At 47.8% G+C, this 16,682-nt stretch overlaps 1 protein-coding gene and 2 long non-coding RNA genes across 3 annotated transcripts in view; 1 reads left to right on the top strand and 2 right to left on the bottom strand.

Annotated features, from left to right (window-relative positions):
• LOC119172983 (uncharacterized) overlaps window positions 1-16,682 on the top strand; it is a 1,299,788-nt gene that overhangs the window by 400,715 nt on the left and 882,391 nt on the right. The gene's annotated exons all lie outside the window — the stretch shown is intronic.
• LOC142814727 (uncharacterized) lies at window positions 368-614 on the bottom strand. Its single transcript, XR_012895049.1, has 2 exons — window positions 506-614; window positions 368-457 (listed from the first exon to the last, which is right to left on the bottom strand). It is a non-coding gene; the product is annotated as an uncharacterized LOC142814727 (long non-coding RNA).
• Window positions 6,328-6,574, bottom strand: LOC142814726 (uncharacterized). The gene is made up of 2 exons (XR_012895048.1): window positions 6,466-6,574; window positions 6,328-6,417 (listed from the first exon to the last, which is right to left on the bottom strand). It is a non-coding gene; the product is annotated as an uncharacterized LOC142814726 (long non-coding RNA).

The raw sequence follows: 16,682 nt of genomic DNA, 5'->3' as shown, positions 1-16,682 counted from the left end.
GCTTCTACGATAATATATTGTCGCACTGATGCATGATCAGTCGACTTCAAGACGAATAGAGGAGCACACGGAAAGCCGACAGACAAGCGTTTCCTCAGCAGATAGTAAAATATCAAATATCAGCATCTAAGACCTCCTTCAGAGGCTAAAAACCCCTTCTACGACTTTAGAAGTCTCGTCAACTCGCTGCACAAGTGAAGGGCATAAGATAGCACCATTGTTGTGATCCCGGGGGGGCTGTGTCGTATCCCACCGCTGACGACCAGTCGTCGTGATCCCACCGCTGATCCCAGTTGTTGTGGCTCGGGGTGCTGTGGTAGCGTGGTGTAGCTTCGGGTTGAGGAAACGACCGCTTACAAGATGGGGATACAAAAAACAAACAAGGTTTATGGCACTATTTACAAATATTTACAGCATGAGGTTAAGAGTTCGCAAACCACGAACGTGGTGGTTGAACCTTTTCTTGGTCCAGAGCCATCACATACTACGAACGTGGTGGTTGAACCTTTTCTGGGTTCAGAGCGACGTCCTGCACTCTGCGGCGCCGTTATAAGTCCTCTCGGGCTCCTCCTTCTTCAGTGGAACACCAATCACATACACACACAACAGGTGAGGGGTACGAGCAGGCACGGCGCACGTGAACAGCCAATTTCGAGTCAAGATCACTGCACTTAAAGGTGGCGCCAGAGGGGCTCTTGCTCGTCGTGTGTGTCACTGGTCGAGGGATCCCAAGCTTCGGACAGCAGAGATCAAACGGTCCGCCAACCTCTCTGCTCAATTAGCAGGGCATTTTGTGGCGGCGGTCGCCGTTTCTACAAAGGAAGACGCTGTCTTTGTTGTCCCCTCTGGAACGGCTTACCGCTTCGTGGCGACGTGACGTCTCATCCGCCGGCTAACAGTGACAATACCTGGCGGGCATAAGCATTCGGCGAGTCGGCTACTTGTTTGAGGGTCAAAAGAGCGCCGCTCCCCCGTCAGATCTCGACGCTGGTTCCAAGAAAACCTGGGTTCCAGGCGTGGGAACGCGGCCCGGCTACGCTTCTCAGCGACAGCATGGCGCCTACCGATGGCGGTCGTAACAGCTTCCCCCTCGCCAGATGAGTCACGGAGGGCAGCGGTCAACACTGCTGCTCGCAGGGACGACGAAAGGGTCAGTAGTTGAATGCCAAGAACTGGCCTTCGCTTGTGGCATGGTCCGGGTGATCGCCGAATCTTCGACAGCATCTCTGATACTCGACCACATGTACAAGTAAGCACTCGGCCCCCTTCGAACAAACCAAGCCAAAAGAGGGATAGCAAACCAATTTTAATTACTAGCTTTAACAAAAGCTCACACTCAGAACTCTCAGGATTCACTTGTGCTGAGAAATCAAACGTGCTACCTTAAAAATTTGCATACGATGCACGAAAAAACTAAAATATCAATTTTGTTACACCAAGAGCACTCCAGAATGGTTTAGAAAGAGCGGCTGAGCGCGTCCGCGTTTCCATTCAATTTGCCTTTTTTATACTTAATATCAAAATGATATTGCTGAAGAATCAAGCTCCACCTCAAAAGGCGACTGTTCTTCGATGTCGCAGTTTTCAGCCAGGTAAGGGGACAATGGTCTGTTTCTACTGTAAATTTAGCACCTCCGAGGTAACACTGCAACTTATGAATGGCCCACACAATGCAAGCGCACTCCTTTTCTGAAGCGCAGTACGCCATCTCACGAGAACTCAATTTCCTGCTCAAATAGAGCACGGGATGTTCTTTACCATCGTCATCCTTCTGACATAGAACGGCTCCTAGACCTCGATCGCTAGCATCACATTGGACCGTGAATTCGCGGTCGTAATCAGGAGCTTTCAAGACTGGACGGCTGATCAATGCTGCCTTCAGTTTTAAGAAGGCGGTTTCTTTCTTTTCATCCCAGGCCACCTTCGTAGGCTCTGTCCCGCGGAGAGCATCGGTCAAAGGACTTGCCAACGTGGAATAATCTCGGATGTAATGATTGTAGTAGCCTGTGAGTCCTAGAAACGCCCTGACGTCGGTCTTTGTTATTGGCCGGGGATAGTCAGCTACTGCTGAGATCTTTAGCTCGCAGGGTTTCCTGAAACCTTGTCCTACGTTGTGACCTAAGTAGTCGACGGTTGCTCTCGCAAGACAACACTTCTCAGCCTTTACGGTAAGCCCTGCTTGACGCAACCGGCCGAGCACCTCCCTTAAATGCATCAAATGATCCACCCAGGCATCGGAGAATACAGCGATGTCATCCAAGTAAGGTACAGCAAAAGCCTCGCAGCCCTTTAAAACCTTGTCCATAAGGCGGGAAAAACAAAACGGAGCATTTTTGAGACCGAAGCTCATCATAGTGGGTTGATAGCTGCCCGCGGGAGTAACGAAAGCTGCGTATCGGCTGGCTCGCTCAGTGAGCGGCACTTGCCAGTAACCTCGAGTAAGGTCCAACGTAGTCACGTAAGCTGCTCGACTAACCTGTTCCACTCTCTCTTCAATGTTCGGAATCGGATACACCTGATCCTTTGTGAGAGCATTTAACTTTCGATAGTCAACTACAGGTCTCGGGTCTTTGCCCGGAGCTTCTACCAAGATCATTGGAGAAGCATATTCGCTCTCTGAGGGTTTAATTACTCCTAACTCCAGCATGCGCTTTACTTCTTTATCGAGAATATCTTTCTGTCGTGGAGATAAACGATAACAATTGGACCTCACGGGTTCCTCGGAAGTCAACTCAATGTCGTGCTCAGTCAAATCAGTCCGACCCGGCTTGTCAACAAAGCAGTCGTCAAACTCTCCTATCAGCCCGCAAAGATCCGAAAGCTGGGATTCTTTTAGTTCCTTTCTTTGCTTAGTTTTATTAAGGAGTTCTTTAGCGCTGCCTTTCCCTCCATTTAGACAAACAAAGTTGTCCTCCATCTCCTCAGGAAGATTCAGGGTCATATTCACCACAGCCTCTCTTTGCACATAAGGCTTCATTAGGTTGCAATGATAAATGCGTACCTCTTTACGTCTACCTGGAATTTTCACTGCGTAGTTGGTCATAGATAGCTTTGAAACTACTTCCGCAGGCCCTTCCCACTGTACTTCGAGCCTGTTCTGCCTTGACGCTTTTAACAACATGACCCGGTCCCCTATATTGAAAGTTCGTTGACGAGCTGTTCTATCATAGTAAACTTTTGATCGGGCCTGGGCTGACTTCATGCTGACCTCCACAAGTTCTTTGGCCTTATATAGCCGCTCCAGTAGATTGAGAATGAACTCTACCACGGTCGGATCTTCTCCGTGTCCTTCCCACGCTTCGCGCACCATTCTCAAAGGTGAGCGCAATGACCTACCGTACACCAACTCGGCGGGGCTAAAACCAGTGGATTCGTGGGGTACCGTCCGCAAAGCAAAAAGTGCCGCTGGGAGGCATGCATCCCAGTCTCGTTTGTTCTCGTAACACAATCCTCGAAGGACGCGCTTCAGGACGGAATGCCATCTTTCTACGCTATTGCTCTGAGGGTGATGAATAGAGCTGTGCACTATTTTTATGCCACATCGTTCGAAAAAAGAGGTCGTGAGGACACTAGTGAATACGCTGCCCTGGTCACTCTGTATCTCTGTAGGAAACCCTACTCGCGAAAAGACGGACAACAGGGAATCCACAACACTCTGTGACGTAACCTCACGCAGTGCCACTGCCTCAGGAAATTTAGTGGCTGGGCATAACATAGTTAGAATGTAACGACATCCTGTCTTTGTCACAGGGAGTGGTCCCACTATATCGATCACTAACCGTTGAAACGGCTCGGTAATGATCGGCACTAACACCATAGGTGCTTTACACTTATCCTGCGCCTTTCCAACTCGCTGGCATGTGTCGCACGACCGCACAAAATTTTCCACGTCTTTGAAACAGCCAGGCCAGTAATACTCTTGTAATAGCCTCAGCTTAGTTTTTCTGTGTCCAAGGTGACACGCCCACGAACTGCCATGTGAAAGTTTGAGCAGATCTGCGCGATATTTCTGGGGAACGACTAGTTGGTCTCGTTCCACTCCGCGCTTATCCCTGTATGAGCGATACAACACGCCATTCTTCAGATGGAAAGAAATATTTTTCCTGGCCTGTTTACTCGTTCTTTGGCGCTCTCTAATCTCCTGAATGGTGGCATCCTCTAATTGCTCAGTGGCCAAGTTATCCCTGTTTGCACTCAGAAGTAAAGTAAAGCTATTTGATGCTGGTGGCAGTAACGCACACTCAAGTTCATTATCACGAGATTCCTTCTCCGGATGACCGATCTCTGGGGCCTCGCTGCCACGGTTGCCTGAAATGTCTTCCTCTGTTTGCACCACTGTTACGTCATGCGCTTCCTCAGTACTATCTGGCTCCGAGGATAGCTGAGTTGCCAATTTTCGCACCTTCGAACGGGTTAACGCTTGAACTACCCTGTCACCGAAGAGAATGCCCTTCTCTCGCAATAACATATCCGATTTGTTTGAGAACAAGTACGGATAAAATTTAGGGAGTTTTTCTGAAACTGCTGCCTCAGTTGTTAGTTTACCAAAGGGGCCCTCAATTACAACGGTTGCGACAGGCAAGCATACGCTCTGCTCTTCCACCACCTGGCGGATCCACGAGCACTGTCCTGTGTAGTCGGATGGTGACACAAACGACGGGTGGACAACATCCATTGTTGCTGCCGAGTCACGCAGCACTTTGCATGGCTTTCCATTCACCACCAGGTCATGCATGTAAGGCTCCAGTAACCTCATGTTTTCTTCGCAGTCACTGACAAATGAAAACGCCATCTTTTCCTTTCGGCAGTTCGCGGCTATGTGACCAGTCTCATTACACTTGAAGCAAGTTAACGGTTTCTTAACCTCAAAAGCATTTTTCGCTTTTCCCGCGTTTTGCCCTTTTTCGCCAGGTTCACCATCGTCCTTCTTTTGAAATTTGTTAGAAGAAACACTTCTTTCCCCTTTTTCATGTCGAGAGCTCGAAAAATGTTTTACGTAACCTTTACTTGAATTTGGCTTGGAATTGTGGGCTCCATCTGCACCCAGGTTATTGCTAAAATATCGTCGCGACGCATACTCCTCCACGAGTTCAGCAGCTGTCGTCGCAGAACTTATGTCACCCCGGTCCAGTAACCAGTTTTTTTCCTGCTCTGGGAGACAATTCAAAAACTGTTCTAATAGAATTCTCTCTACTACAGCGTTCTTGTCACTGTATGACTCTGTGCTCTTAAGCCATTCTGTCAAATTCGCTCTCATTTTGTACAAAAAGTCGGGATAGCTCTCGCTTTTAGACTTTCTAGCGCCCCTAAATCTTTGTCTAAAGGCCTCTGCGCAAAGTCTATACTTTTTTAGAAGGCAAGCCTTGACCTTCTCATAGTTGTCTGCGTCCTCCTTGCTGAGTCGCGCAACAACCTCTGCTGCCTCGCAGGGCAGAACCGTGAGTAGCCTTTGGGACCAGGTGTCCTGCTCAAACGACATTTTCTCACACATCCGTTCGAAATTTGCCAGGTACAGACCAATATCCCCTGACACCACGTATGGCTGGATGTACTTAGACATCTTGAACTCGGCCTCCCTGTGGGGAAGAGCTATCATTTCCTGGGGACTGCTACCCGACCTCTTTCCCAACTCGAGTTCTAGTTTACGCATCTCGATTTCATGCGCTTGTCTTTGTGTTTCACGCTCTCGGTCTAAGCGACGTTCCTCTCTCTCAGATTCCCGTCTTTTTGTTTCACGCTCTCTTTCGCGCTCACGCCTCTCTTCCTCCTCCTTCTGCTGTCTCTTTCTCTGACTGATGAGGTCCCATGCTTCACTGAGCTCCTCATCCTCAGCCCCCAAATCATTAATGACTTGTATGATTATGGGTTTCCGTGCCAAACCCTTTGTATTGATCCCCAATTCCTCACACAACAGCAACAAGTCCGGCTTCTGCAGCTCCCGTAAGTCCATGATCGTACTGAGTGCTCGCTACTTCCAAAATAACTCTCCGAAACGGCGAAACTGAGTCTTTCGGCAAAGTTAACTACCAGTTCTAAAATTTACCCTCTTTTAGAACCTGGTTCACTCAAAGGAAAAGCCAAGCACTCACCCATACGTGATCCATGTCTCGAGCCAACTGCTTCTCTTGGGCCGACTGTTGTTGTCACTTGTAGCTTCGAATCCGACCGCTGCCAACCAGTTGTCGTAACTCGGGGTGCTGAGTCGTATCCCACCGCTGACGACCAGTCGTCGTGATCCCACCGCTGATCCCAGTTGTTGTGGCTCGGGGTGCTGTGGTAGCGTGGTGTAGCTTCGGGTTGAGGAAACGACCGCTTACAAGATGGGGATACAAAAAACAAACAAGGTTTATGGCACTATTTACAAATATTTACAGCATGAGGTTAAGAGTTCGCAAACCACGAACGTGGTGGTTGAACCTTTTCTTGGTCCAGAGCCATCACATACTACGAACGTGGTGGTTGAACCTTTTCTGGGTTCAGAGCGACGTCCTGCACTCTGCGGCGCCGTTATAAGTCCTCTCGGGCTCCTCCTTCTTCAGTGGAACACCAATCACATACACACACAACAGGTGAGGGGTACGAGCAGGCACGGCGCACGTGAACAGCCAATTTCGAGTCAAGATCACTGCACTTAAAGGTGGCGCCAGAGGGGCTCTTGCTCGTCGTGTGTGTCACTGGTCGAGGGATCCCAAGCTTCGGACAGCAGAGATCAAACGGTCCGCCAACCTCTCTGCTCAATTAGCAGGGCATTTTGTGGCGGCGGTCGCCGTTTGTACAAAGGAAGACGCTGTCTTTGTTGTCCCCTCTGGAACGGCTTACCGCTTCGTGGCGACGTGACGTCTCATCCGCCGGCTAACAGTGACAATACCTGGCGGGCATAAGCATTCGGCGAGTCGGCTACTTGTTTGAGGGTCAAAAGAGCGCCGCTCCCCCGTCAGATCTCGACGCTGGTTCCAAGAAAACCTGGGTTCCAGGCGTGGGAACGCGGCCCGGCTACGCTTCTCAGCGACAGCATGGCGCCTACCGATGGCGGTCGTAACACCATCTAGTCAAGTGTACCTGGTGGGAGAGACATGTACAAATGATAATCAGGAAGCATTTGAAAATATAAAAGATGACGTTCGAGATCTTGAAAATGAGCGCCTGCCGAAGACTACAGGTAGCCATACTAATAAGTCTTCACAGCAATGCGCACAATGGCCTTCAGATGGTAAAACAAGGCCAGGCTAGCCACTCAAAAAGAAACGGAAGAAAGACTAAGAGGAGGCTGAAGGAAGCCCGGACGATATTCCACTGACGTGACCACCATTGGAAATCTCTGCGATACTGTTACCACAAACGTGACGGGTCTCAAAGCTCTTGAACAATTGGGGCTTTCAGACGCTGCGATGCTTTTTGAGATTATGACCAAGGTGATCCCCAATGACATCGTGGTGGAACACAGGAAACGACAGAGCTCATCAGAAAGGCCCAACGATACTCATTTATCAGAGACGCAGCTATAGCAGCGGTTAGACCATCTGAGACTGGAGGTAGAAAACCACGAAAAAATTGCGCAACACGAGTCCCGTGTTCGCAATAAACCTAAAGAAAGGCTTGACAGGAAGCCTATTGGTACGCCTACCACTTTCGTCTTGCACAGCGACTTCAAGATGACAGCAGAGAACGTCAAGACAGTATCACAGTCGCGAATGAAGCTGCCCAAATCGCGACATAATGGGGATTTTGGTGCTTCAAGGCTGAACGATGTGAAGACAAGAAAACTGAGAAAACTCTTCAAAGGGGGCTGCAGAAGAACTGCTTGGAAGAGTCGGCATAAGGGATCTTTGTGCCAACGGGAACCGATCATCGAAAGCACAAGTTCGCCGAAGGTGACGGGTTCAGAAACACGAGCGTGGCACAAGAGTCAGAAGCACCGGTGGAAGAGCAGGCGCAAAAGGAAACCCAGATTGGCGCAAAATAAGAGATCTGGAATTGGCGCAAGTACTTGTGAACGACCAACATGCAGTTAAAATGTGGGTACATTACAGTTCTTCACTGTCAGGTGTCACTTCCTAAATATGGCAGTTTGTTCATGAGAACTAAAAATACCGAATGAACTTCAGTTATTCAGGCCTGTAAAAACTGTACCCTTTGAAGATCACTACCTCACGCCCCGAAGTCTTATCAAGCCTCTCTCGAAATTCAGCAATTTAATGGCCATGTTGTATTAACAGAGTGGGTAACTTATTGTAAAGTCGCACTACCCAAAATTTTAGCGTTATGCGCTTCGTAAAGTCCCACTGCCCGAAATTTTAGCTAATAGCACTGAAGATTGGGTAACGCACATACGAGAGGCTCAAAAAGCAACTTCTAAGTGGGTTGCACTCGCAGTGGAAGCCCCGGTCGGTGATAGCCATCTGTTACATATGTGGGAAGCCAGGAGAGGTTTTTCCAAGTGACGAAACAACAGCGATCTAATAGAAATATGTGCCATAGAATCGCTGAGATATCTGAGCGGGCAAACGCTTACGGGCAGCAGTTAGAGACGGCGAGCTGGGCAATTTATTGCTACTCACTACGAGAAACCCACACACCTCCAAGACATGGGAAATACTGTGCAGTATAACGGAACCTGGTAGAACCAAAACGGCAGCAATGCGAACTCTTAAGAAGCTTACCGGGGAATTTCCAGGAACAGATGACGCCCTTCTAACTAAGCTCTGAGACATGTACATAGGCATGGTCCCCACTCCCCCGTGCACAGACCAAAAAAATGCAGTGCTCGTAGCACCGATCACCAAGACAGAACTATTCGAGGCCACACAAGCAGCAAAGCGCAATACTGCCCCAGGACCTGACCAGCTAACAAACGTGATTCAGACTCTGAGAGACGAGCAACTGGACCAGCTTGCCCGGTATTTCAATGAACAGGTATGGAAAAAGGCGTGGTTTTAAAACAATAAACGGAAGCCAAACTTGTTCTTATACCGAAGCCTGAAAAAACACCCGACCTACAAAATCGAAAACCACAATCACTAACATCCTGCCTTGGCAAATTATTCGAAAAGGTGATTCACACACGTCTCACGTTTTACATTGAAGATCGGAACCTTTTTTTAACTGGCATGTTTAGATTTTGCCAATATTTGCCAACGCAGGAAGTTTTCCATCTACTTCCGGAAGAGGTCTCCTGTAATACCACGATTGGTGCTGAACATTTCGTCGTAGCTCCTGATTTGAAAAGCACATTTGACACCATGTCCCTTCAGCTCCTGTTATCTGAGCTAAATGACATCGGTTGTGAGCAAAGTATATGTGACTACGTTTGCTCTTTCCTAACCTATCGCACTGCTACAATGAACCTAGGCAATACACGCTCAGTTCCATTCCTATGCCCAATGAAGGCACTCCACTAGGGGCAATACTATCCCCTCTTCTCTTCAACATCGATATGAACGCTTAGCAAAAAAAAAAAATTGGCAGCATATTCACGGAGTGAATGATGGAGAGTGGCGCTAAGCATTCGTCCGTCCATTAGTTCATGCTTCCGTCCATCCATGCGTTCGTCTGTGCGACCGTCCATGCGTCCATTCGCTGTCCGTGCGTGCGTCTGTTCGTGCGTCCGTCTCTGCGTTCATCCATGCATCGGCCCCTGCGCCTGTTCATGCGTCCATCCATGCATCTGTCTGTGTGTCAGTTCATGCATCTAATAAACACTCCAAGTACCACCATCTCACATGTTTTCATCACATAATGGATGGATGGATGCTATGAGCGTCCCCTTTATAACGGGGTGGTGACAAGTATGCCACCAGGCTCGACAAAAAAAAACCTTTTTTCTTTTTTTTATGTTGGCCTAATGCCTCTACTTCGATAAATTCTATCTTAATGGAAAAAAAGGTAAATTTTCAGCTTAAGTTCTCTGCCATTTACGGCACACTGTCCATATTTTATTTTTCCAATATTTATTTTTGTCCTTTCTCTCTAATTTTCTGCCACCAATACTCTAACCGTCTCTTACTTATTTCAATCGCGGGTGTGTTCAGCTTTCCATTGTTGTCCCTAAAACCCAAGGCTTCCTGTAGGCTCGTGCCCAAACGTACCCCTGGGTGGATATCTCCACATTCAATCAGAACATGCTCCGCCGTTTCCTTATCTTTCCCGCAGCATGTGCATTGTTCTTCTTCCCCATATAGAAGCACTGAAATCCAGAGGACATTCCAAGGACTAAACAAAAAGTGGTACACGCACACTTTCTTACGGCTTGCGCTTCGGGTCTACTTCCCACCTTTAACCACCTCGAGTTCATCGTATATGCTATTTCACTGTATTCATGGCACTGCAGCGCAACGCTGGCTAAACCATCAATAAACCAAGGAGGTTACGCCCAGCGTGTATAACGTAGCAACCTTCTCCTTTCAGGTAGTGCTCAATGTACATGCCAATGGCTGCTAATGAGAAATGAGAGACACGAAAATTTGGCTTTTACTTTCTTACGGCTTGCGCTTCGTATCTACTTCCCACCTTTAACCTCCTCGAGTTCATGGTATATATTAGTTCATTGTAATCATGGCACTGCGGCTCAACGCTCACTAAACGTTTCTAATACTAAGGAGGTTACACCCAGCGAGTATAACATAGGAACCCTTTCTTCTCAGATAGTGCTCAATGTACATGCCAATGGCTGCTGATGGGGATCGCAGTGTGCGCGTTAACTAAAAGCCGAATGCTCCTGTCTCTATTTCCCTATTAGCAGCCATTGGTATGCAGCACATTGAGCACTAATTTTTATTGTTCAACAACGCACAAAAAAAATCCCGCCATATTCACGAAGTGAATGATGATGAGTGGGCGAAGCTCCGGAGGTAAACCTGGTAAACCATGAATCCTCCATACATTTTGCCCACTCGATTTTATTGCAACGCTCCCCCTAGCGTACGTCGCCGCACTATATCGAACGATGACACGCGCCATATGTGGCATCATTCCTATTTTATAACACCTCGCATCTTTCATAATCAACTACACGTACCGCCATCTAGTTTATAACATCTTGCATCTTTTGGATGGACGGACGGACGGACGGACGGCTGACGGACGGATGGACGGATGGACGGACGGACGGACGGATGGACGGATGGACGGATGGATGGATGGACGGATGGACGGACGGATGGACAGATGGATGGGTGGACGGATGGATGGACGGACGGACAGACGGACGGATGGACGGACGGACGGACGGATGGACGGACGGACGGACGGACGGATGGACGGATGGATGGATGGACGGATGGATGGACGGACGGACGGACGGACAGATGGATGGATGGTTGGATGGACGGACGAATGGACGGACGGATGGACGGATGGACGGATGGATATGGCTGTACCCTTTAGATCGGGCGGTGGCTAGCGTAATACTTAGAACTGAACGAGAGGTGGCTACATACAGGGGACGCACAGCCCACGCCTTAAGGAGCTTCGCTCCTAAAAATCTCTCACAAGCACCACCTTGGAAGTCAAAATGTTACACTTGTTACACGCTACAACGGCTACGAGGGACGACCAGGTGCCGCTATAAGAAGCTTCGCCCCTAAAAACTAGACGGTGATTCAGGGCTAAGGTATGCGTTCTATGCGGATGAGATTACCCTACGGGGCAACAGTGGCTCTCTGGGACAAAAGGAGCAAATCTTACAAGACGCAGTGACCGCTGTTGACGACTTCACTAGAGGAGTGAGCTGTGCTCCCGATAAATGTGAATTTATTAGAATCCGAGGTAGAGGCCGCCGCATTCATGAGTCAGTCAACCTGTTTCTAGGAAACCACAAGATAAAAGAGGTACAGAAAATGCTAGTCCTCGGACTGTGGCTACGAAGCAACAAGCGAGTGGACCACACAAGTAGAACTCTTAAAACAACGGTGAAGTCAATCTTCCGTATGATTTATAAAGTCTAACATCATGCACCGAAACGGTTTCAAAAAAGCTGAGATGCTTCGGCCAGTTCAGGTTTTTTTTTTCTCACAGTCGGCTAACATATAGTCTTCCTTCCAAGGAGACCAACAAAACCATTTTAAAGGCCCTAGATGCGTTAATCCGAACATCGTAAAAGGAGGCTCTCGGCCTACCACTTGAAACGTCACAGAACGTCTCGAAGTCCTCGGTATACACAATAATTATCAGGAATCACGCGCAGCTGTGCTCATTTCTCCATGGAAAAGGCTTACCTTAATCAATACTGGGAGAAAATCGCTATGCCGTACAGGTTACCCAGCTCGTCCTCAGTATATAAAGGAGAAACTGGAGTCTATGGCTTAGCAGCTACGAGAAAAGATTCTAGTATCCCCTATCCCAAAAATTGTGAGCCCACAATATCACGAAAATTGTAGGAGTGCAGGAGCTCGCAAGTTACAGCGACAATTCGGGAACAATCCGGGCACGGTGTACACAGGTGTTGTCCTATGCGGCACGGACAAGTACGGACTCGCAGTCAGAGAAGCGGCCCCGGGTCAAGGCCTTCTGACTTGCACCATAGTTCGAGCCGCGTTCGCGAATAACGCTGAGGCTTTAGCTATCGCGGTTGGTAATAAAGTTGAGGATATTTTGGGGTGATCGTCTCTTATTCTCACCGATTCCATGGTCGCATGAAGAGTCTTTTTCACGGGGAGACTACCACACAACACTATTTGCCTATTAGTACCGGACTTTGCTATCATTTGGTGTCCGGGTCATGCATGACTCGATGGTAACGAGAGTGGACGGCGCATCTCGTGCTTTAAGCAAACGAGTGGCCTACCACTGCTATGACAGCCTTTTTTACCGCAAAATGTTTTTGAGAACCAACGGCTTGAGCGACGAAAAATGAAGTGTTCTATGCACAGTCCTAACTAGATGGAACTCTTATGACTGGTGGCGCATACAAACTAACACATATCCAAATCTTTAGTTGAAGTTGAAGCACTGCGATGCACAGCGATAGTTGTCCGTGGTGCGGAGGCAGGCCCACTTTCGCCCACATAACGTGGGATTGTCAGAACAGGTCAACTGAAATTAACTCGCCGCAAATAGCCGGCTAAATTTTCGGAAGGGAGCAGTGGGAGACTATGCTCGCCAACGTGAGTCTGGGGTTGCAACGAGGGCTCCTCTACCAGGTGCAACGGGCCACTAAAGCCAGAGCAGCCCTGGAATAGGCGCCCCACCCACATGCTTCACGTAGCCATTTTTTCCTTGCTTCGTTTTTCAAATAAACGTTTTGATATATTGGCTGGAGAGCTTACGGTAATCGCATTAAAGTTCGCCCACCCCGACAGATATCTGTCAAAGATTTTCACCTTTAAAAATAATTTGTACAGAACTACCCAAAATTATTACGTAACAATCATATTCGTAACTGACTGCGAAACCTACGAGGCCAAACTCATCGATTATTGGGGCTCGTGTACATCAGCACAAAAAGTTACGCGGAAAACCGCAGAAAGGCACTTTTAAAGCACTAACTGAGTGAGTGCGTATTATAGACCTATGCCTCGAAGTTCATATAACCAGGAAGCAAGTACGATCTCGTAAACACCCCTTGCACGTTACCCGTAGGCGCCAGAAAAACAAACAATAATCGGCGCTCAGTAGTATGCGCGCTGGGATACAGATTCAAAAGCAAATATCGCACTCAAGAAAAAAAACTCAATTTTCGGCACCTGACGCTGCTCATCAGCAATATCACGAGCCTGCTTATTGTTTAGGCGAAAGCACTAGGTGTCTCATCAAATGCGTAATATGACTGTCAGCGTCTCGCGTCGTAGGGAACAGGTGATGGAAAAAAAAACACCGTGTCGAGTTGTGCGCGCCATATGACAGACATTTTTTGCATGTCGCAAAATTTATGGTGTCATTATGACGTCACAGTGCCATCACGTGACATAACTTACGCCACGTGGCATAACAGCTGATTTTAGCTATCAAGAAGGTAATGTTTTCTCGCGACAACTTTTGCTGGCAGTGCTTTTTTTGTTTCTCTAGTGCCAGATCACACCCGCGTAGGTTGATATGTGCGGCTTAACGTCCTAAAGCCACGATATGATTATGAGAGACGCCATAGTGGAGGGCCCCGCAAATTTCGACCACCTGGGTTCTTTACGTGCGCCTGAATCTGAGCACACGGGCCTGCAGCATTTACGCCTCCATCGGAAACGCAGGCCGCAGCCGGAATTCAATCTCGTGACCTGCAGGTCAGCAGCCGAGTACCTTAGCCACTAGACTACCGTAACGAGGCGATCGCACTCGTGTAGTATTTTACGTGTGAGTAGCCGACTCCCTCCATATAAAAACCCATTTGGTGACCGTCACCAGTGTCACCTCGATACATTCGTTCATACACTTACTTTTCGCGCAATAGTTTTCAACAGATTCTCACGATCATGATTGGCACAATCAAGAACCTGTATCATAGCAGGTAACTGTTCGCTTTTGTAGTTTGTTCAGACTAAATAAGCAGTTTTGTATTTAGTTTCAAACTGAATAACAGTTGCCGAAGTGTAATTCAAGAGAGTCTCGACCGAATATTCACCACATTCACAAAAATCTTATTTTCACGCGACGCACAGTTAGGCGCAAACAAAAAACTAATTTTATCATGCAGGAATAATTCTCAAATATTTTCAACACTTAGTGATGACTTTGTACGAGCAATAGGAAAAGCGCCATCACTCGCAAAGAACGTGTTATTTGACAGAATTAAGTACTTTCAGCCGATATAGTGCAGCGACGGCTTCTTACAAAAGCTTATGCGTTTACCAGGATATCATACAAAATGTAGCCATTTCTATTCTGGTTGCAGGCGCAACCACCAGCAAACAAAGCAGGAAACAAAGAGTGTGCAATGTTCGGTACGCGTGTCACGCGCCACCCTGGGGTCACCACGGGCAACCGCGAAGGAGACGAACCATCGCGCAGAAACTGCGGCGGAGAACGGGAGGAACTGGGAAGGGGCAAGAATGGAGAGAGGAGGTCGCGCACGCGGCGGCGAGTGCAGTGCTGGCGGTACTTTGCCAAGATCAAGAAGCTTTAGAGCACCAGGGGGAGAGAACTCAGCTGCTCGCGGCCGGATGAGCGGCAGCAGTGTACCACTCCGAGAACACGCGCGTGCGCCGCTGACGTGCTTTATTTTGAAACGAACAGCTCAAAAAGCTGTTGCTCCAGTAATGCTGCACTGCGGTTTAGAAAAATAACTTTGTCCGAAGGGTATACTCTAACATGAAAATCACCAAAAAACAGAGAGAAGCCCTACAAAGTGGACTGCGTCTATGCTTGTAGTATCGAAGGGACAGTGTTGTACCATGATGGCAGATCTCTCATCGCAATTTTCGATGGGAGAGAAGTATAAAAAGAACACCCATGAACCAAGATATATATGCGCATTGGAAAACCCCAAGCGGTCACAATCTAGATACGCACACTACAGCGTACTTCAAAATGATATTTTGTTTGACACATGACAGCCCAGCAATTATTGATGTTGAACAGACACATTCATGTTAGGCCGATAGAGGCTATCAGAAAAACTGAAACTGTGTGTTAGGCGAACTAAACGACGAGTAAACATCGAAGAAATTCGATGCTTCTCCAGCAAGGCATAAATTCCGATGTTACTTAGCCAAGGCAGCCAGTGAGAAAAACACCTACCGCAACAGCTGAGTCCAGAAATCTAAGCGTCGAGTGGTCTACTGCTTTGTTCGTAACACAAACCCTTTCTTTGTCACAATTTAAGTTAAACAGAAGCATATCAGCATCGAGTGTTTACCACGAGACTGCTTTTTATAACACTTAAAAGGCGTAGGTGAACGGGCCCCCGTGCAAGGCTTGTGGACAAGGCAACTTTCTTTTACACGTAACTGTTTACAAAAAAATTACTACCTGCCTATCGTATCATCTACTTCACGCAATGGCATCAGATGGAGGTTGGTGGTGGTGGTCATACGGGTGGACGCTTGGAAACTTTGTTAGTCCTTAATGCACGAATCAACGCTGAGCGGGGGGAAAAAAAGTGTACAAATGTCGTATGTTGCGTAGTGATCGTATCTTGTCAAACAAGCTTGACGACTTTGTAATTTTTAAGGTTTGCGTTTTGTTCGCAATCATTTAGTGTTGGTGAAATGGAATAGTCGACATTTACAGGCCATTTCCTCCTATGTTTTGACTGTTTTGCGACAGTGCCTGCAACCGCTTGTTTCGACGTATGAATTTTCCACAGATAACAATCTGAAGTTTCTAGATTTGAAGCTTTCGATAGAATGCTCTTTTGTTTTTTAGATGTATGAATCATCAAGTGGCATGCCACTTTTGGCTTTTTCCTCGGCTCACTCAAAATAGGTTAAGCGCAGCATGGCTAACCTCTGCTTTGTCAACCCCTTAAAGAAGTCTTGCCCACACAGGGCGCATCGCCGCTTTTCTATACCATTGGAGTGTCTGACAAAAGCCGGTTACCCCGCGCACGTTTTTGTTTTGGTGGTGGAAAAAATGTTCACTGTCGTGAAGAGAGCCAACAAACCCGAAAAGTGCAGCAGCATCAGAAAGAGCTGGCCTAACCTACTATCATATGCACACTACGCTTCGAACAGGCTAAAAAAGATTGGTCAGGCCGCCAACAATCAGGTGGTGATTTCTGCGCCTGAAAAATTACACAGACATTGCAAGCGGGTTAG

This window comes from Rhipicephalus microplus, chromosome 4, assembly GCF_043290135.1.
Source record: "Rhipicephalus microplus isolate Deutch F79 chromosome 4, USDA_Rmic, whole genome shotgun sequence".
Taxonomy (NCBI): domain Eukaryota; kingdom Metazoa; phylum Arthropoda; class Arachnida; order Ixodida; family Ixodidae; genus Rhipicephalus; species Rhipicephalus microplus.
The sequence above is the reverse complement of the archived record's forward strand: the minus strand, read 5'-3'. Positions and strand labels throughout refer to the sequence as shown.